This window comes from Lepidochelys kempii, chromosome 17 (assembly GCF_965140265.1).
Source record: "Lepidochelys kempii isolate rLepKem1 chromosome 17, rLepKem1.hap2, whole genome shotgun sequence".
In the NCBI taxonomy this organism is placed as follows: Eukaryota; Metazoa; Chordata; order Testudines; family Cheloniidae; genus Lepidochelys; species Lepidochelys kempii.
Genome location: NC_133272.1, coordinates 7,413,034 through 7,435,129, shown reverse-complemented (window position 1 = coordinate 7,435,129; position 22,096 = coordinate 7,413,034). Strand labels below are relative to the sequence as shown.

General features: G+C 42.9%; 1 long non-coding RNA gene across 1 annotated transcript in view; it reads right to left on the bottom strand.

Moving 5' to 3' along the window:
- The window catches only part of LOC140899873 (uncharacterized), a 186,668-nt gene that overhangs the window by 68,933 nt on the left and 95,639 nt on the right, over window positions 1–22,096 (bottom strand). Inside the window, exons 4-6 of the long non-coding RNA XR_012155489.1 lie at window positions 9,606–9,688; window positions 8,396–8,449; window positions 7,284–7,374 (exon numbers count right to left, since the gene is read on the bottom strand). This is a non-coding gene — a long non-coding RNA (uncharacterized lncRNA). The remainder of the gene's footprint in view (window positions 1–7,283; window positions 7,375–8,395; window positions 8,450–9,605; window positions 9,689–22,096) is intronic.

The following is a 22,096-nucleotide window of genomic DNA, read 5'->3' as shown; positions in this document are numbered from 1 at the left end:
GCTTTGCGGAAGGTAGCTAACTACCATTATCCCCATTTAACAGATAAGGAAACTGAGGCACAGGGAGGCTAAGCAACTTTTCACCATCTCATAATCAGAACTGGAAGGATCAATTATTCAAGGACAAATGCATGGAATATGCTTAATTAAGGACATATACATTCATGATCTTCACATCCCAGCACTATCTATGAGTGATCTTGGTAGGTGTGAATAGGAAGCATACTCAATGAGTAAGGAATAATATTCAGATGTCCTGAAGTCCGGCCTCCTATCCCAGCTAACTCTCAGACAGCAGTAGCGACTAGAACATATGTAGCAAAAGAGAGCACCAGAAAATGCTATATTTCCTACAGAAGTAGTAACTGAAGAGAAGGCACATACAGGCTGTAAGATGTACACCTGCTTAGTTCAGTTCATATTCTGTTTATTTTCACTGAATAGAGACATATTAGTTTGTTTTCTGACATAATGATGTCCTTAGTGGGATTTAGGGGGGAGGGATACCTCAGTGGTTTGAGCATTGGCCTGCTAAACCCAGGGTTGTGAGTTCAATCCTTGAGGGGGCCATTTAGGGATCTGGGGCAAAAATTGGGGATTGGCCCTGCATTGAGCAGGAGGTTGGACTAGATACCTCCTGAGGTCCCTTCCAACCCTGATATTCTATGATTAGACACCCAGAGAATAAAGACCCACTGATGCTCACAGAGAGCCAGCCCCGCAGTGGATGTTAAGACAGTGTAATTCCATTAAGAAAAGGAGTACTTGTGGCACCTTAGAGACTAACCAATTTATTTGAGCATGAGCTTTCGTGAGCTACAGCTCATGCTCAAATAAATTGGTTAGTCTCTAAGGTGCCACAAGTACTCCTTTTCTTTTTGCGAATACAGACTAACACGGCTGTTCCTCTGAAACCTGTAATTCCATTGACTTCAATGTTGATTTGTACCAACCAAGGTTCCACAGGGGACATCATGAATGGGGATCAGAAGGTGTTGTGTGCCCCTTGCCGTACAGAGCGTGCAACCCTTTTATTGGGGGGAGGAGGGGGAAAGACAGGGGGAGGGAGGAAAATAAAAGATTACAGCTTGTGCCATGAAACTGCAGGGAAATGTTCTAGCTACATGCAGCTGAAGTACACAACTACATTTAATAAAAGAGATTGCAAATTCCTCTCAAGTTGGTAAGAAGGAAGCCAACACACGCACCTCTAATGCAAGCTGATACCAGCCTTTACATAAGCTCAGCACACCAACAGGCTTTTGGGGAGGGCCAGGGGAATGGAGCTGTTATAATCGGCACGGCATCCTTCAGGGTAGGTATAACTGCAACAAACATCTGAAAAAGGTCTCAGTTTACATGTAATGTATTTGCCACCTAGCAGTTTCGGTTTTGTTTCAGGTTTAAAAACCTGCCACAGATATCAATATAGAAAGGGGTGGGGGGAGCACCCCAAAGAAAAGTGATCCTCTTGTTTCATATCACACACCATAATGTGCATTCTCTTCTCGCTGGACTTAACATGCATAAGAATGCATTGCTCATAGCCCAGATGTAAAGCAGTTAATAAACAGGCTGTTAATGTGTCAGTCGACAGCAGCAGACAAGGCAGAATGTCCTAGGCTTTCCCCCCTTAAACTCCCTACACATGCCTCATGATCCTAATTGCATCAAATCTAATAATTTTTAAGGGATAAAAAGATTTCCATGGATGACAAAGGGTTACATTCTTAGCCCTGTTGATCCATCTAGTAAAATTACATAAGAAATAGATTTCCAGGCAATGCATTAAAGGAGGGACAGGTGGAAAGGGGGATGGATAGCAAGAGAGAGGGGAAAAATCATTTACTGCAATTCTGTGGCTCACTCTTTGGTTCAAGAAAGGAAATGTAAATGTGATGCTCGTTTGGCCACAGGCAGCTGCTTCTATCAGCCACTGCAAACTGCAGCAGGACAAAGGGGTAACTCTGGTAAAAGGAAAGGTTAATAGCAAAGCAGCGGAAGGGGGGGGAAGCTCATCGAGATGTACAGCACGTCGCAGCCTCGACACTCGGTGATGGGTTCGAACTGGGAACTGACATGAGATATAGAAGTGCTCATTGAAAATAATTCAGAGTGACGGCCGCATTGGCCTGAAAATGGAGAAGGGCTGAATCACCAAGCACTTGGCGAATATGCAGGAACAGGGTTGCCAACTGTTCCTGATTATTTTCAGTAATAGTCTGGATTTTACTGACCACTCCTCTTCCACCCCCACCCACAAATCAAAGAAGTTGGCTATGTAGTCACTGAAGAGGGGAAATTATTGTGTCTGCATGTGTGGAGATACACACAAAGCACAGACACAAACATGCAGATATATCAATATAATACAGCAATACATGAAAATAAAAATCAATTTGGGCCTAGACCTGCAAACACTTATGCACATGCTTAACTTTACTTATGTGAGTAGTCCCATTGAAGTCAATGGGACTAGTTACATTCTGAAAATGAAGCATGTGGGTAAGTTCTGCAATATCAGGGCCTTATAAATTGTATGTATACATAGTATATACACATTCATACACATTTTATAGTGCAGGAAACTTGTACTTTTACTATCTCTGGTTTATATAGATTTTATATAAAAACAGATTGTGCATATGTACACTGACATGCATACACAACAATTACAAAAAGATTGTTGAGCTATTTAGCAAATCTTAGGGTGCTATGAAAAAGCAGGTCAATAATAATGAGATTTCATTTCTGGTTAACAGAATTAAAGTTCTAAATTGTTTTAAAGCATTGTAAATTGCCACTTCCAACTTCAGATGACACTCGTTTATATTGCATATAGCATACCTATATACATATTTACACATCACATGCAATGTACACCCACTATATATATACATACACCATGTGCTTAGATTCACTGTCCTGTTTAATCTCTCACCACCAAGTGAGATACATGTATTAAGGTTTTGTTGGAGTGGGTTTCAGATGGCAGCGTTATACACAAGTAGCAAATCTCTGTGGAATCCTGACTATTCCAATGGCTGAACGTGCTGTGAACAAACCTCACTGTAACTTTCCCCATAGACCAGAGGGCCCATATATTGCAATAAAGCTAATTCAGGGGATAGACAATAAAAAAGTCACACTGGTTTCCAGGACTGTCAGTCAGAACTTGTCCATCTATCATGTGCTCATGAGTGAAAGAGAAATTGTATTTATTTATTTATTTATTCTATTGTCATGAATAAGCTTGGAGCAGTGTATATGGTGTAAATGGGAAGGTAAAAATAGATCCTTCCTCAGTTGCGAGTCTTGATGGTTGACATGGACCCTGGGATAGGAATTGTTGGTAGAAAAAAAAAACCAGAAGCCATTAAAGCTGCCATGCTAAAGAAACAATGATGAAACCATAACAGCACTTTGTATTTAGATTGGATATCCACCTGCTTCTCCATCTCAGATCTCCCACTACCACGCACTTGTATGCATCACCAGTATGTCCCTCAGACCCTCCAATATGGCCTCAACACTCAAATGCTTAGCAGGTTTACGGACCGGATATGATTCACAGTAGCAGTATAAACCACTGGTGAGGTGTCACCTACTATGCTGAACCATCACCTCAACATACCAAGGTACAACAGTTCTGCAGCAAGGAAGCCTGTCGTAGAATTACAAAGTCGCTTTCTTCTAACTCTGAACAGGGAACTTTATATAACTAAAGAAAACTGTATTATCCCTAAAGCCACTGGGTCTCTCTCCCCCCACTTCCCTGCAGAACTCCAGCCCCTCACCTGCCTGGCTTCCTGCTACAGATTTAAAGAAACAGTACACCTATCCTCTCATGGTATGTAAACCATATAGGCACCTGGGAAAGAGTGAGCAGCCTAACCCAGAACACCAGGCCTGTACTCAAATCCAAATGCTATATTAAGCAGCAAATATTTTATCAAACATGCTTAGGTTTCTGCTGGCATGGCTGGATTATTTTATTGTTCAAATAGCTAGTTATTAACTGAACTATATGAAAAGGTGTCTTAAAGGTTACGGAATTACTGATTCTAGAACATTTATTGAGGGACAAACTGCAACAGACCCAAGTTCAGCTTACCATCCATACCGAGGTAGACCTATGGTTGAATAACTTGCCTGCAAGTTAAAGAGGAAGGATAGTCTTGTGGTGATGGCACTGGGCTGGGAGTTAGGACATCTGGGATCAGGACATCTGGCCTCCACTGTGATCTTAGACAAGTCCCTTAATCTGCACCTCAGTTTCCCCATCTATAAATTTTTACTCCCTGTCTCCCACTCTTGGCTGTCTTATCTATTTAGACTGTCAACTCTTCGGGGCAAGACTGTCTCTTACTACCTATTTGCACAATATTTAGCACTGTTGGGACCCTAGTCATGGTTGGCGCCTGAGGCACTGGTATAATAAAAAGTATCAATAATGGACCTCTCATGAGAACAGGCTCTTCTGTGAGATCGCCACTGGGCTAGAATACCAGGAGAAAACCAAAGTCTCGTGACTAAAGAGTATTTCCACCACCAAGCAAACAAATTAGAGGTGTGAAAAAAGTATGTAATTCAAAGTACGAACTTCATATCCCTCAAAAGCAGAGATGGACCCAGACTGCAACTTATGGACTCAGAGTGGAGCTGAATTCCCAATGAGTTCAGATACGGGAGTTTTGTTCAGAGCTATCTCTGAACTCAAAGCTGTTTTTTGGAGTAGTTGGAGTATTCGGCAAAAGGTTCTCTTTTCCATGAAACCCTTCAAATTCTCCTCAAGTGAGATCTACAGACTGGAATGTTGTGACTCCGACTCATACTCCTCCCCCAACCTTGTGGTTTGGTCCTTATAAACATTTTCCCTCACCACAATGCTTCGCTGTAGGTGACAGTGTTTTGGATGCAACTAATACAGCACCTGCCATGTTAGGCTTTTCCTTCCCTCCTTTGTCATTTTAAAGCAGCCATTGTGAGGGCTTTTCTGAAATTACGTAAAGCCCCACTGGCTAGATGAGGGCACATGGCATTTATAACCCCACTGTTGAAACACAAACTAATTTCACATAAATCTATGGTGAGTTAATCATGCCTGCATTTTCAATCCAGTTTTATGAGGTCAGAACTGTTGGTCCAGGCCACTTCCCACTACGGGGGCCTGGCTGACTAAATAATGCTGCAAAATAGTAGCAGGGGACTCAACAAAACAATAGTGGATATTGATAGTGGACATAATTCCGCTTCCACTGGCATCAATGACAAATTCCTATGAGGCCCAGTAAGAGCAGTAATGCATCAGTGCACTTGCAGGAGAGATCTGTGAACATGGAAGAAATTGGTTCCTGCTGCCACACCAGCAAAAGGTGGAGCAATAACAGGTTTAAACAACGTTACTATTTGTCTTAGCCCTTGTCTTTAGTTTCAAAGCACAATATTGCTGTTTAAGATGTGTCTGGTCTGCAGAAAGACCCACCAAAATGAATAACTTTAAGCGATATAATAAAATAATAATAATACCTAGCTCTTACATAGTGCTTCTCATTAGTAGATCTTAAAAGCAATCAGTATCATTTTAAGCTAGTCTCGTGATTTTTAGAGGCCCCGAGTCATGGTTTTGGAAATTTGGGGTTGACAAAACTGTGAAGTTCAGGTCACAGGAGCACCAAAGGAGCACCACACAAGCATACCTAGCAGGACATTGGAGAAATGTACCGTTGAGAGGAGAGCATTTTGATACCCAGACTCAGCTGACTGCCCTCTTCATGAACCTTCATTTGTAAGGAATTCTGGTTGAATAAATATCTTGGTGTTAGAGTGGGTTAACACACAAGACTGTCACAGGTCTGGGACTGAACTGGGAGTCAGGACACCTGAGTTTTAGGACTGCCTTTGCCACACTGTGTCAGTGTGGCTTTGTGCAGACCACTTAGCCTGTACACCATTCACCCCTCTTTGTAATGGGTATATTGACACTTGCCCAACTCACAGCCGTGTTGTGATGCTTAGCAGTTAACTCATTCAGGTTTGTGAAGTGAGTAGGTCTTGGTTCAAGAGGATCTACTTAATGCCTAAAGAGAAGTCCAAACTCAGGGTGGTTCTGACGAAGAAGAATTAGCCAAGAAAGAACAAAAATAAATTGTGCTAAGTTTAATTATGTTAATAATGGAAGGAAATGGTAGCCTGTGACCACGAAGTACAATGCAACATATCGATGGCATATGCTGATGCTTTCATTTCTGCAAATTAAATTCCTGAAGATTATGAGAACCAAAATTGTTTTAAAGATCTAATTTACTCTTCCCCATGAATGCAGCTGGTTTTACCGTTACATCACACTCTACTTGGACAAGGGAAGGTCATGCAGTCACATTTTTCTTCTAGTCACTTTCACTTTCCAGTTTTCATTAGCACAGGGGTATATCTTCCTGGATTAATATACATTTCAAAACTATCCTATCCATATAAAACCATAATTTCTAATCTCAGCTATGTTTGGGAGGTAAACTAAACTGACAGCATCACTTGCAGAAAATTAAAAGGAATACTGACAATAATTTGAGGAGGTATATATGCATCTATCCCCTATGGTGTTTCTGAAAATTACATGATTTTGAAATAAAGCATAATTAATTAAGCCTGATATATTTATTATTCTGGAAACAAAACCATTCTATGAAGATTCTAAAATATTCACCAAGTCGAGTCAAAATTCCTCGAGTACAGACAGGAAGATGAAATAGCACTGCCCCCAAGTTGCCTGTATATTTTCTACACTGTTATTTGGCTGCAGTATGCACTTATCAGCTAGCTAACAACCATCTGTTTAGACCTCAGTTCTCCATCCTATTCAGTCCACATTTCCACATGCTGAAATTAAAATATTGACAGAAAATTTCTGCAGGGAAAAGGGAAAAGTGAATAGGGGAGTTGAAGCTGTTAAAGGCTTTTTGGCATTAAAGTTTCTATGTGTACCCTGCCAATTAAAATTCTATTTATTTTACATTTCAGAAATATCAAATATTAAAATTGAAAAAAAATATGACCATCCGATGAAGTGAGCTGTAGCTCACAAAAGCTTATGCTCAAATAAATTTGTTAGTCTCTAAGGTGCCACAAGTACTCCTTTTCTTTTTGCGAATACAGACTAACACGGCTGCTACTCTGAAACCAAAGATGTAATTTCTTCTACAGAGGTATGAAAACATTAGCAGCAGACCATACAGAGCAGTAGTTTTTGGAACAGCAGTTCTCCTAGGCAGTATCATACTTACGTCAAGGGACCGGATTTTGCTAGGAGTCAAGGAAGAAATGTCTTGTGAGATGTGGCTAGGACATCAGAGTAGAACTCCCTGCAATATGTGGCTGGAATGTCAGATGAAAAAGGTCTTCACTTAACCTGCTGGGCCTTTGGCATATATAATCAGAGTCAGAGCCTGATGCAAAGGCTGCTGAAGTCAAAAGGAGTCTTTCTATTGTCTTTAATGGGCTTTGGATCAGGCTTTCAATGCATGTATTCTTTATAGGTATACTTTACATAGATGTGCTGCATTCTCAAGTGCATCACACTCACTGCACCACAAATGGTGCATCCAGATTCAAGCTTCCCCAAAGCTTGGGGTGGCTTGAATCTGGGGTTTCAGTTCAGGTCCATTTTTGCCATTTAATAAAATACTTCCGGACATTTTACCCCAGGAGCCAATTGGGAAAGGCAGATGCCATAGTCCAGCAAAGACAGGCCTGAACCAAAACACTGGACTCAACACCTCCAAGCCACTGGGAACTTCCCAGTACGAACCTATAGATACACCTTGGGCCCCAATTTAGTGCCGTGGGGAAAAGTTGAAGCGGAATATTTGACTGATTGGCAACACATTAATAAGTGACTGCAACTATAGGCATCCAAAGCTGGCATGCATAACCCAGAGGCCACATGCCACGCTGGTGTCAGTAGGTGAAAAGCAATGGATTTTACATCCAAGCATGAATGGGCCCATGTAGCCTGACGTCTAATAACTCAGTGACCGAGTGAGCATTTATTATACTTACAATAGTAACACCATGCAGCTGCAACTGGCTATTTGCAGGCTACACGGTGTTAATACAAGTATGTTTGGAGTTGGGGGGGAGGGGGGAAATCATAGAAATGTAGGATTGGAAGGACCTCAATAGCCCGTCTAGTCCAGCCCCTTGCAGGACTAAGTATTAAGTGACTGCACGTGCACATTAGCCAGCTGCTAAACATTACCAATTTGGCCACGTTTGTTTTTCTGTGATACGAAAAGGCTGTAATTGCTGGTACATCCCATCTAAAGACCGGCAATCTTTTATTTAACCCCGTCACAAGAATCTTTTAAATGATCACTTTTAGGATAGGCCCACTAACCTGTGCTGAGCATTCTCCTCTGGGCCAGCAGAATGGGCATATTGGAGATGTTCTCTGTAGGCCAGGCAAAAGTAAAAGCACATATGAGCTATGGGAGCAAAAAGTTCACTTGAAATTAAATCTTTAAATGACAGGCGCGCAAAGGAGGCCAAGCACACATTTTTAAATGGGCAAGTTCAAGTTCCCGGGCTGAAATCTTACGTGCCAATTAGTTGCCCTTTTCTTAGCCCCGGGGTACATAAATGGGAAGACTGTTAGAACATCGGCTTTAGAAGCGGTAACAGATCCTCTGCAGTCAAGCAAATATGTTGTCCAGTGTCCACTGGGTTTGTAGGTTCTTTTTTGATGTAGTTTTGCTTATATGCCCACCCGCCACAACATGCACACATGTGTGCTTTTCATCCCCACTGCGTGATTTCTGAAAGCAAATAAGAGACCTCAGATTCAAAGCCATCAGATAATTAAATTGCTATGGTTCTCATCTTTTGAGAAAAAGAAAGGTTGCTCTGCTCAGATTTCATTCAAGACTTTTTTTCCTTGCCAGATTTAGTCTTGTCTCACATGCCTGCTAGGGTTTGCCTTCCAGCTTCTGGTGTCTCAAGGAGGAGAGATTACAATGTACCATATGGGCTCAGAAATGGAAGAGACTGGACCTGGGGGTGCCCCATGTGAACATTTGATTGGATTGCCCCTAAGATTCCTCACTGGACCACCCTGGGCATATTCCTAGCCAGCATGTAGAGGGAGAGGAAAAGCTCTCACCTGGCTGTCATTGATAACAGGACTAGCTTTTCCTCCTGGCAAAAAAGTCGAGGGAGGAGGAGGAGGGTTAAAAACCAGTGCTTGGTTCTAAGCAATATTAGCTCAAAGGCATGCTCTCCATCACCCCAGCCACACTGCACTACAAGGCCTAGCTCAGTGCCTGCGAGGGCGATGGATATCTTCAAGCCTCACAAATTCTCGGCCTTTCCTGCAGCAGGCAATGCATCTGAGGCCACCGCTATCCCCAGGAACCCCTGAAATGCAGAGAATGCCAAGACAGTACCAAGAAAGAACTCAAGAAAGAATAGCAGTACATGAGCGTGCCAACCCACCATCCTCCCTGTTGCACTAACATCACGCCCAGCCCCAATGGCAATGCTATTCACATGTACTCCCTTTCCCACCAAAGAGCATTCAATAAGGATAACCTGGGAAGCTTTACACTTACCTACTTTATGCAGAGAAGAGCCATGCATTCTCCCCCTTCCTCATGTGTTTCATGCCTGTTATCTTCCATGAAGATTATTGTTCCTATCACAGATGTTTAAAGAGAGAGAGACATGGTCTAGTGGTTGAGCACAGATTTGGAAGCTAGAAATTTTTAGGAATATAGACCAAGTCAATCCACCTCAGCGGCCCCACCAATACACCAGAGACAATATTTCCATGTTAGATTTAAATAATAGCTTTCATTCACTTTAAAAATGCTAAATATTATTAAGGCAACTCCCTGAAGAGAAATACATCCAGGAAATACACAGAAAAGCATTTTAAAACTCTGCTTTACCTGTGCTTTGTATTTTTCCATATAAAAAATGCATAAGAATTATATTGGCTTGCTATAATTTACTGTAACACACTACGTATTTATCCAGTGCATCTCACTACCACACAGAGCCTGTGTGAAACAGATTTCCTCTACCTTTTAGAAGCCAATAATAAATAATATCCTAATCCAGCAAAGCATTTAAGCACCTGCGTAGTCTCATTGGCTTCAATTCAGGCAATTGAAGTTAAGCAATTGGTAAAATGCCTTCCTGGATTGGAGCCTGAATGTGCTGTTCTAAGGACCCAGCAGAAATCATTTTTCCTAGCTGACCAGGGTTATACATGGGTCAGTTCTCATGAGACAAGTTACCTCCTAAAAAGCTTGCTGCTCCCAAGAAACCTTCCAGCTTTAGTGACTATCCCCTTAGCTTCTTTGGTGACCAATTTTGAACTATATTGGACCCATGAGTACCCCAGATCATAAGCTCTCTTGGCCAAATCCTGTGAAGCAGTCAAGAACACAAAGTCCCGAGCATCCTAGACTCTCCGGGGAGTTGAAGGAGCTCATGAGTGACCAGGAGGTGCTCAGCATCTCACAGGAAGTGGCTCTTTGAATTCTTACTTTTGCCACTTCTCACTCTCTGTGCAGCAACGTGCATGCTTACAGGGTACTACAGAATTAAATTAATAATAAAGCAGCTGGCATAATTACCTTCAGTATGACTTACTTTATGCAATTCAGATTTAACAGTGATACGATATGAGCAATTGTTGAACATTTGTGTGTGTGAACACACACCCTTCCTACACATAAAATGTATAGCTTAATGAATCATATGGACAGCAGATTTTTAAACCAAGACACTTACTGTAGCGGGATTAGTTTATCATTTATCTATCATCTGGGGCTCTATATATTAAACTACAAAACCATACTTGTCCCCCTGCTATAGAATTTATAGGTAAAAGTTAGATCTCAATTCTTCAAACTTCTTTAGCCTTCTAATCTCAATTTACATAGTTTTTTTTGAAAAATATTTTGCCCAAGGTCGCTGGTGGGCCTTTTAAAGAAAAATTAAATTCCTATTACCTCCTAGATCAATACTCCGATACGTAGAACCATTAGATCAGGGCTGCCCCAGATCAGTACATGATGGCCCTAGATCTGTACCTTCCATAAAACGAGGACAGAGGGAGCGGGGGGGGGGGGGGCTGAGGGGGGAAACAGACTTTGCTTGCAGACAGTATTGCTTCAAGTCCTCACAGCAATGTGACTGGGGTCCAAGACCACATAATACGGACAGTTGTAAATTGAGTGACAGTGGGATCCCACAACGATCTGTTTATTTCTCTGTATTCATTATTTGCCCAGATCATCCCTCACTAAACACACTTGACTTTGCAAGCTGCCTGGCATCCCGGCTTCCCTCATATTTTTGATCTTTAGATTTTTTTCCCCTCTGACGCTGGATGCACTTTTCAAAATTTTTGCATAAGGTTTTTTCTCTATTTTCCATTTTGGAGGCTTTAATGAAGATCAATATTGTGATGGTTTCCCCTTCCTCTCTCTCTCTCTCTCACACACACACACACACACACTCCCTCTATCTCTTCTCCCACCCCCCTCAAATTTTCCCCACCAGATTTTGGTCTCCTCTCTGCAGGCCAGCACCTCTGGATGCTACACCTCCAGAGCATTATGTGCATCTCTCTCTTCTGCATAGTCCAGCTATCTGACATTGAGTGGACTGTGAGGGAGGACATGGGGAGAGGGAGTAACTGACTTGCCATTATCTCTGCTCTCTTTGCACCTTCTTTTCAGTCTCCCCCTCCCCTGCCCACTTACGAGCTTTGCTCCCGCCTATGAAAAATCAGCAAATAAAAAGTTACATTAACCCCACCCTGACCTCTCCGACATAATACACTGTGGGCTGATGGGCTGCCTTTGGAGCTTCGTTGAAAAGCTGTCATTCTTCGGCATCCCAAGTACAGCCTAGGGAGCATTTACCGGATAATTAATATATTAAATGCATGAAAAATAGTTACACAGGGTCCCCCTCCCTTCATGTTCTCCCCCCCCAGCTGTGATCTCTTTCCAAGGAAAGGGGGAGGGATAAAAAAAAATAAGATACAGCCTGTGCACCATCAATATAAAAGCATCCCCTGAATAGCCATCATAAAAACTGTTCATAATTTTATAGCTTCATTCGTGCTGGAGCACCATAAAGGCAGGCCATATTTTTTACACTCAGGATGCCTCATAAAAAAAACCAAGGGGGGAAAAAAAAAGAGAGAAGGAGAGAAGGAAAGTTGGCATCAGAGAGGTAGAGAGATGGTGCCGCGGCAGCATCAGCTCACCTGCGGGCGAAACAATGGAGAGAAAGGTGTACACTTGTCCTCTCTGACCTGAGAGGTTCTGAATCCTGATGAGGCCATCAGAATAATTATTAATTGGGAAGTCTTTATCTTTTTTTTTTTTTTTTTTTTTTGCTGACTGCATATTTGCCTTTTACAAGGATGATGGAAGGCTAGTAAAGCGGCCCCTCGTCCTAGAACTGTGTCCTTCACCTTTTTAAGGGGCCAGCATCCTCTTTTTGTATGTCACTCCCTTCCTCCTTCCTCTCCCCCACCAACCCCGCCCCCAGCCCGGAATGCAAAATTGATGGACTGAAGCATGGATTAACAAATACATTATAATGAAGGCAAATGGGTGGCAATAAAAATAATAATAATAATAATAGGGAAAAAAAAGAGGCCTTACCTTCACAAGGCAAAAGCTGAGCAGTATAACAAACTGGCTCATTTATTTCCCTGATGCCCGCTCTCCTGGTTGGGGAGCTGGGTTTTTAAAAGCATTTTATCCTTTATTTCCTGTAATATATTTGGACAAGGCAGCTGTAAATCTGAGTAGAGAGGAGACAGCAAGGTGTAGCGGGGAGCGATGGGGAAGGATGCTGTGTTTATTTGTGGATACAGCCCGCAAGCTGTTGCAAACCCAGAATTTCGAGCCCTCATATCTCCCTAAAGCAAGTTTGCCGAGCTGTCTACCTCTGTGCAGCTGTCTCTGTTACTGGGGGACTTGTGGGCAATTAAACTATGGGGTTATTTTAAAAAGAGGATATGTACAACAGCAGAGGTCTCCCTTCAAACTGTACCAGTTTCTTTGGATAAACTAAACAATGTTGCTTCCAGCATTCTTTAGGTATCATGCAAACAGAGAGGATGCTACAAACACACCACATATACTGTTCATTATCTAAGGCAAAGCTGGCAAATTTAAGGGACATCACTTTATGCAGCATCAGCATCCCAGTTTGGTGACTATTGGATTGCAGTTCCTTCTCCCTCCAATCTCAGGATACAGGTCCTAACCAGAGCTGAGCTGGGCTGGATTTTCCCTCGCTGGAAATCTTAAAAATCAAGATAGGATGTTTTTCTAAAAAGATGTGCTCTCGTTCAAACAGGAATTAATTCAAGGAAATCTTATGTCTTGTGTTATGGCAAAGGTAAGACTAAATAAGTCCCTTTTGGCCATATCTATGAATCTGGTCAAAAATAAGTAATCCCCCCCCCCCAGGAAAATATAAATGAAAAATGAAAACAATTGGTTTTCTAATTTTCAGCAGAAAATGTCCAAATTTTGTCAAAAAGCCAAAAATTCCTTGGTTGCTGAAAAGTGAAGATTTTCTGCCAAGAACTGCGAAAAATGTTCAGGTTTTGGCCCCAAACTTTCAGTTTTCTGATTAAAAGAATAAAACAAAAAAAAATATTCAAGGAAAGCAGATACTTTTGTGAAACTGTTTGTTTAATCAGGAATCCAATTTTCAGTAAAAAAACCACAAACAATCATCAATGGAAAATTTTTGACCAGCCTTAGTCACAATACCAGTCCCTCGCCTGAATCTCCAAGCTAAGGCTCCTGCATAAACAGGGCTCGTTTGCAATTCATCAGACCCAATTTCCAGAGTATGTTAAATGGTCCCAATTCCTGTGAAGCTGCAAAGAGGGCCCGGAGAGCAGGGTAGGGTTAATGCATATGCAAGGATGTTCTAAATGCATTTGCCAGCAAGTTACAGGTCTAGAAAACATTTTGGATCTGGACAAAAATTAGCCCAGTTTCAAATCAGAGAGAGAATATAGTTATACTGAAATATTTAAAACAGAGTAAATAGCTATAGCCATTAAAGCTTCTATATATGGGCTAAAGGTGTAGTTTCATAGCATCTTTGTTTGCTAAGTAAATATGGTTCATTTTATACACAAAGATTCTCTATGTAAATCACACACACTGTTTACCTCAATTCAGCAAGGTACATAAGCATGAGCATAAATTTGAGCATGTGAGTAGTCCCAGTGAAGTCAATGGGACTATTCATGTACTAAAAGTCATGCTCACAGCCCAGGTTGTGAGTGTGTGTATACACACACACACACAGATATTCAGTGAGAGGGCATGCTCATGTGCACCCCCCCCCCCAATAGCTAGAGGAGAAAGTTGTGTTTCAGATGGAAGAATAATCCTTCCTACTATCATTATTTTTAAATTTAGCTAATTTAGGGGTGGAGAAAAGTTGGGTATCAATATGCCTGGCTCTAACCAGACATACTGTGTATGCCTCCCTCCCTCAGCTCTCACCTGGGTCCTGACCTGCTGATTCACTACCGTTCCAGGGCTGAGCCTCCCGGGAGCTGAGCACGCCATTGCTGCCAAACTGCGTGGTGGATTTAGCATTGACCGCAAATGGGGACTCAGTGACCCAAAGTCAGTTTCACTATTGACCTAAAGCAAGTGAACAGAGACTCAAGCCACTTGGGCCACCCACGTATACCGTTCCACCATATCCCAAGTCAGAGCGAAAGTTGCTGTCCAGGGTGCTGAAACAGTTTAGCAGGATGTTGCAATATGCTCTATAACGTGATGATACCTATTATGTGCAATCCCCTCCGAGAAGTTTAAAATACAAGTTTTCTGCCCTTTCCAATTTTGTCCTTTTCCTTCAGGGCAAATATCAGTTTATTCCCCGCCCCCCACTGTGTTCCTGATGGGGCTGAAATTAACGAGACCCCCTCTGCTTAGCATGCAAGCACCAGCTCTTGCACCTTCACAGCTCCAGCGAGTTGTGTTAGTTATCCCCTGCTACAGAGACCACAGGGGGCAACAACAACATTGATTTTGCAGGACTTGCAAAAATATCCAGCTGTTGCTTCGTTTCCTTTATCAAAGGCCAAGGGGATATTTTCTCACCTCAGCCGGAGAGCACTGCCCAATAGATAGTTTGGAGGTACCATATGGTCTGTCAAATTCATGCATTGGGTTAGCTGATGGTAGGCCACATTCTGCTGAGGTTCACCAATGTAGGTTCAGACCAACTCCATCAGCCTCAGTGCTCTGAATAGAGAGTGACTCCATTGATTTCAGTGAAATGACTCAGGATTGATACCCATGTAATTCAGAGCAGAATTTGGCTAAATGCTTATGCATCCTGCACATGGATGGAGAATATAAATGGTTTCCTAATTAGCATGCCCCTCATGTTGTATCTGATCATCACTTTACAGGGTGCTTCTTAGTTAGTGTTGGAAAGAAGCAATTAAATATCTGAGCCTGAACTAAAAAACACCCACCCACCACAGTCCGACAGTCAACAGCCAAACAATGCCAGGATGCTAACAATACCAAGAAGCGCGTCTCCAGTGACCGAATTAAGAGCTGTCATTTACTGCATACGTGGGGTGGGGAAATAAATGCAAGGCTGACTGCAAAGCAATGTACAGGGCTCTCTCATTTGTCTCTTTCATGTTTATTCATGGAGAACTATGACAGAGGGATACGACTCCATTCTGAAGTTGTCAGCATGTGACCTAGGAGTAAGAATTAGTGAGCCCCACACAACGAAGAGACCTACTGTGTCTGCCTACCATTGTCAATAATATTAATGCAGGCCCCAGAAATGAATAAAGCTTCCCGAAGGGGGAAAGAAAATGTGGTGGTGGAGGGGCGTAAGGGTGAACTAAGGTATTAAATGGAAGAAACCCACTATGCAATTCTGAGCTCAGTCATACTGGATCATTTATGGGGCGTATTTCCATAGCGGCGCTTGAAATACTTCTCAAGTGTACAGATCCTATCAACAAAGAGGAGAATTTGTGGGCTTTGCTTTCAAATTACATTTGAGAACCTGGAGAGTCAAAGATTTAATTTGAGAGGAAGACTCCCCAAGGTGTCTGCCTCCATCCTCTGTTCTCCTCACCATCATCTCTCCCATTGGGCCTCCTGTTCTGCTTCAGGCAATAGGCCGTCTTCTAACCGAGGAGGTCAGGGAGACAGACAACTCCAGAATTGTTCATTACCAGCATTCTTGAAATCGGGCATCTGGCACTGGCTCCTGTGGGGTCAGAATACTGGCCTAGAGGGACACCCAGTCGGATGGGGTAGATTATGTCCCTGTTGTGACTCTGTCAAAGAAGAGTCACTGAAGCTGCTGGGTCAGCCAGAGGGGTTGCTAGAGAGTGATGTGAGACACTTCCGAAAAGCAAATCGTGTTCCATCAGCAGCATTCCCAGTTCCTGGTGGGCTAGGAAAGAGGACTTGAACTCCTAGCCTACAGCCATCTCCCCTGCCCAAGTCTGACCGAGCCTGGCTGACTAACATCATAGTTTTTAATACATATTAATTCATTGTCTGTTTCTGGAAAATGCTAGTTACTCAGGAAGGAAAAAAGAGGAAACAATGACCTTCTGCCATCACAGCTTCCACAACACTGAGCTCTTCTCATGGTGTGTTTCATCTGCACTTTATAAACGAGGGGCCCAGTTCTGCACCAGGCTTCCGGTCAGCAAAGGGGGGTTTCTTGGCACAGAGGGCGAAAGTGACATCTGGAGAGGTTAAGTTGTGCACCAAGTTATACAGAACGTGTCTACACTGCACACTAAGCCCGGGCTCTGACTCTGGTTTGAGCCCACAACTCCCATCCACCCACCCACAAATAGTTTGATTTGGATCAGCAAGTACTCAGGATCCAGAACTTAGGACTCTGCTGGGGGGTGGGTCAGAGCCTGAGTCCCATTGTGTCATTTTGCAATGTGGACAGTGCTCAAGCCACAGACCAGAGTCAGGAGGCCTGCGTAGTGCAGCACAGAGGCATTAGCATGGCTGAGAGATCCAGATCCAGCAACTGTAAGCCCAGGTTTATGGTGCAGTGTGGATGTTCAAGCCTGCAGTATAGACGTGGCAACAGGTGGTAGACCAGCAGATGAAGAGATAGGACTCCTGGGTTCCCTTTTCAGATTTAGCCACCAAGACACATGTTCCCCAATTTATACCAACGATTACAGGGAGGAGAAAAAAAGATTTTATCTGAGAAGCAAACGGCGCAGCTTGCAATTTTCCCTATTTGCCTCCCTCTGCCCCAGAAAAACCTGATAATTAATCCAATCGATCCTAGATACAAACTGCACTGGAACTTAGTCTTCAAATCTTCCCCTTGCTTAGCTCTAAGGCTCATGATTAGGGGTCTAGAACACATGAGTTATGAGGAGAGGCTGAGGGAGCTGGGATTGTTTAGCCTGCAGAAGAGAAGAATGAGGGGGGATTTGATAGCTGCTTTCAACTACCTGAAAGGGGGTTCCAAAGAGGATGGCTCTAGACTGTTCTCAATGGTAGCAGATGACAGAACGAGGAGTAATGGTCTCAAGTTGCAGTGGGGGAGGTTTAGATTGGATATTAGGAAAAACTTTTTCACTAAGAGGGTGTTGAAACACTGGAATGCGTTACCTAGGGAGGTGGTAGAATCTCCTTCCTTAGAGGTTTTTAAGGTCAGGCTTGACAAAGCCCTGGCTGGGATGATTTAACTGGGAATTGGTCCTGCTTCGAGCAGGGGGTTGGACTAGATGACCTTCTGGGGTCCCTTCCAACCCTGATATTCTATGATTCAAGCCTGCACCCCCTGAAGCCCAATGGGAGCATTGCCACTCGTTCAATTGGTGTTGGATCTGACCCTAAAGGAGGATCTCTCTCTCCCCCCCCCCCGCCCAACACACCAATTGCACTGAGAGCAGCTTAGCACACGGGGGGGGGAGGGGGGAGAAAAACGAGCACTTTCCTAGCATGCCACCTGCCCACGGTAGGCTTGTGCCTCAAGCCATGTTATCCTGGCTAGCATTTTCTCAGCAAGGAATACAATACATAGCTGCGTGCGGATTCTAGTTCTTCTGTTTGCAATTTGGGCCCATTATAAAATTAACACGTGTTCCCCCCGCCCATAGCTTTTCATTTAAAAAAAGCTACAACAAATATATTCTGGGTACAACAATACACACCCACACCCCAGCAAAACAGAAACCACACACCCACCCCCCACTCTTGCAATATCCATGTAACCTGTGCCGACTCTAGCCCCTTTTATGGATTCGACTCCCAAGTTGTTGGTTTTTCCTTTTACATTTTAAATAGCTTCCACACGTGGCCTGATCAAGGTTCATGTAAATTACCGAAAAAGCACTGACTAATTTAAAAAAAATATTTAAGAAACTCCAAGTTCCCTTCCTCTTTTACTATCCTCTGCTCCATAATTACATTCCACTGCCTGATATTTTCATGGAACATTAACCGAAGTCAGGTGACTGCCCCCTTACAGTCTACGCCTATCCGTTACCCATAAGACCCCCATGGACCTTGACATTATTAATAGTCCTATTCATTAAGTATTACTCTTGTAGAATGAGTAGCATAATATTGGCCTGGAGATAGGAACAGGCAGAAGGAATAAGTCAAATTAATTTTCCGCAGCAAACGCCCCGATTCTGTAAATGACATTCTATACTGTTAGCATTTTAAATGTGACACAAATGGCAGGAGATACAATTTGAAAGCAAAATAGTGGAAGACATGGCTCAGGGTGTAATGTGCTGCATAAAAATCCAATAACATCAGTTACATGAAGGAAGGGAATGAACCAACCCAGGGAGGGTTTCAATTTGCATTTGTTTAAAAATGGCAGGTAGAGGGAGCAAGTGGGAAGACTGCAATTTGGAGATTAAATTTTTTCCTCCTTTGTGGAGGTGGGAGGCGGGGCGGGGGGGAGAGGGTAGAAAAGAGAATATAGCTACTGGAAGCTCACTCCATTCAGAGGCCCCAATAGTGGATTCTTCTCTTCCTACCAGTATAAACTGGAATGGCACAACGCTTCCCTCTGCATTTTAAAGTCCACCTAAGGGTGGCCCAAAGAAAGAATTTACCTGATGGCCCATCTTAAAGGGCCAGGGAAACATCCAGAGGGATGAGCAAGCTGTGCTTGCTGGGGCTTCAACCCTACTTGGATGAAGCACATTTGGGCTGTTTGTCTTGAACTCCAGCCCTCATTAGGTTCACGTGCACATTAGGAGAGACGTTGAGAAAAGAACCAACAGAATGAAGGGAAAAAAAAGCAGAAAAAGGGCAGATGAATGATAGAAAAAGATGGTGGATGAAAGGAGAAGGCAGCAGTGTATCCCTCCATCCCATTTACCATATCTTGAAGAGCTAGATCCGACCCACACTCCCTGATGTAAAAAAACAAAAACAAACAAAAAACCTCACACACCATAGGTTTGTGCTTGTTCAAAACCCAGACCTGGATCTTGGTGTGAATTCTGTGAGAAGGCCCCTGGGCTAAGCCAACATTCCAAATTTAAAACCATCCCCATGCTCCCCCACCCACCCCTGATGCTGGGTGTGTTTGATAGCCAGAACTGAATCCAAAAGTTGTGACTTCAGCCCATCTTGAGTATATAGGGGTAGCCACCTGAGCACTCTGTGGCTGTGTGCACATAGAGTGCCCCCAGGGATACTACTCGAAGCAGCAGCCTGTTTGACATGCTTGGTGGTAGCATTGAACACGAAGATGGCTGTACCACCCACCCTTTCTCCAAGCAGTATTATTTCAACAAAAATCGGTGTGTGGGGTGTATAAAATACTGGTTGATGGCATGAATCTTCACCCCTCCCCACCAACGATTCATGTCATCCATCGGTATTTTATACACCCCACACACCGATTGTTGTTTAAGACGAAGACATGGAATGGGGTGGGTATCCGAAGAGGCATTGCTTGAACCACATTCTATGAGGTTTTAATGAAAGTCATTATCCAGCCTGATAAATATTTTCTCCTCCTTTCATATTCATGTACTCTTGCAACGCATCACGTACTTTTGCAATGCATTGAGCGCGTCACATAGTGGATATGAGCAAATATTTGAACACTGTTCTAGTCAAATCAACAAGACTTTAAAGAGGATGAAAGAACATGGGTCTGAGAATAATTCCCATATAACGTTATAGAGTTAATCCCTCATCCCCACACACCCCTCCCAACCCATTCTGAAAATCATTTCTCCAGTCAAAACAATCTCTCTCTCACTTGCAGCCATGCTGCAGTTCTATACAGAGGCAATTTGCCCTGTCCCTTTAATTTGGAGTTGCTCTCCAGCGGGCTTATCAGCTCTAGCTACTTCTGCAGTATGGAGAATTGTAAATTGTGCTTGAAACCACATGGTGCGGAATAAGCAACCAATTGAGGGAAAAGAGAAAGAAAAGAAAACTAAAATCCAGGCTGTTGGTAGGGCCATAGGAAAAGGAGTTGCCAATCAAGATATCAAGGTTGATGGGAATATGAAAGTCACAGAGGAAGCATAGAAGATAAACAAAGTACAATATTTCACACAAGATCGGACAATGGAATAAAAATTCCCCTCTACCCAAGCAGAATGGTAGATCCGGCCTTCCAACACGAGACTTAAATCGGCCTTCTTTCAAGGCAAGCTTTTAAACACTCACACCAAATTAACAGTTTATATCATGATTAAGTCACATACTGGTAAATTAGCCTATCAGAACCCTCTCTCCATAAAAGATTAGCTTTGCCTAGATTACTCCATGTGCCACACAAGATTAGGCAACTGTTAATATCTTCCCTTTCAAATTTGGGGGATAAAAAGGAGGAGGAAAAGACATCTTTTTGTCTTGGGTATGCATGAGTCAACATGCATATTCATATATGTGAGTGTGAGATTTACATTTATATGAGAAATCACCTGCAAGCTGTACGCTCTATTCTGCCATCCTTACTACTGTAGAGCAGTACTTTACTTCTGAAGAGGACTCATTGTTCGGACTCCTTTGAGCAAAGCTGGCAGAATTAGGCTCTGTGTGATCACTAGCAGAAGACATCAGTGAATTATGAATGGAGGGAAGGTCAGCTAGCCCTAGAAAAAGTGAAACCCAGCAGAACAGATATCACAGATGTCCACAAAGAGATTGCCTTCCATGCCTTTCACATTGAGTCTTAGCCTGGATAAGCAACAAGACTCGTGATTTCACAAGCGGGAAGCCACAGCTTGCTTATATGAGATCTCCCAGGTAGCATGTGGAGAACATCGCTGAGTGGAAAAAGAAGAACGGAAAACCCATTTATGCGTTCTGGCTAATTTTGACTGGAGTTTCAAGTCAGCACATTGCAAAGTAGCTTCAAACAGACAATGAAAGGAACATAGTATAAAGATATCAAAAGATGGAGCTGAACTAGGACAGAGGATGAAGAGAGGCCAGTTTTCAGACAGAACACTCCATTCTCCTTCTTTGATATATTTCTCCAGCATCTCACTGTTTTTCCTCAGGACCCTTCTAACAGTCCAGCCCAGCGCAACCTGGATTCCTCCCCCAACCCCGCGACAAGCAGTCGAATTCTGTATTTCTCCATGGCACTATTCCCTCACCCCCTGATCAATCTTCAAATTACAATTCTGCCACGTTGGATCCATCAGCGGTGTTTACACTTGGTTCCATCGCCCTGCGACGAGAGATGAGCACGAAATGGGGGAAAAATTATAATATCGCAAATGAAATTGAATGAGTAACAACATTTTGTAAGAACAGAATAAATACAGTTGGTGGTGCCTTTTTTTTCCAATTTAGTATTGTTTAATATACATTTAATCAACCCATTCAGTATTATAGAGTCTATGTACCGTGACACCCTCCTATGTCACCGAGGAAGCATTCATAGGCCATTAGGCTAAAGTAATATGTATGAGGAACCACTTTTCCCCAGGGTGTAGTAACTATTTTTGCTCCCCAGTCGTCCCCATTAAATCATTAAACCTCATGACTATGCTTTCTGAACTCTACCCTGA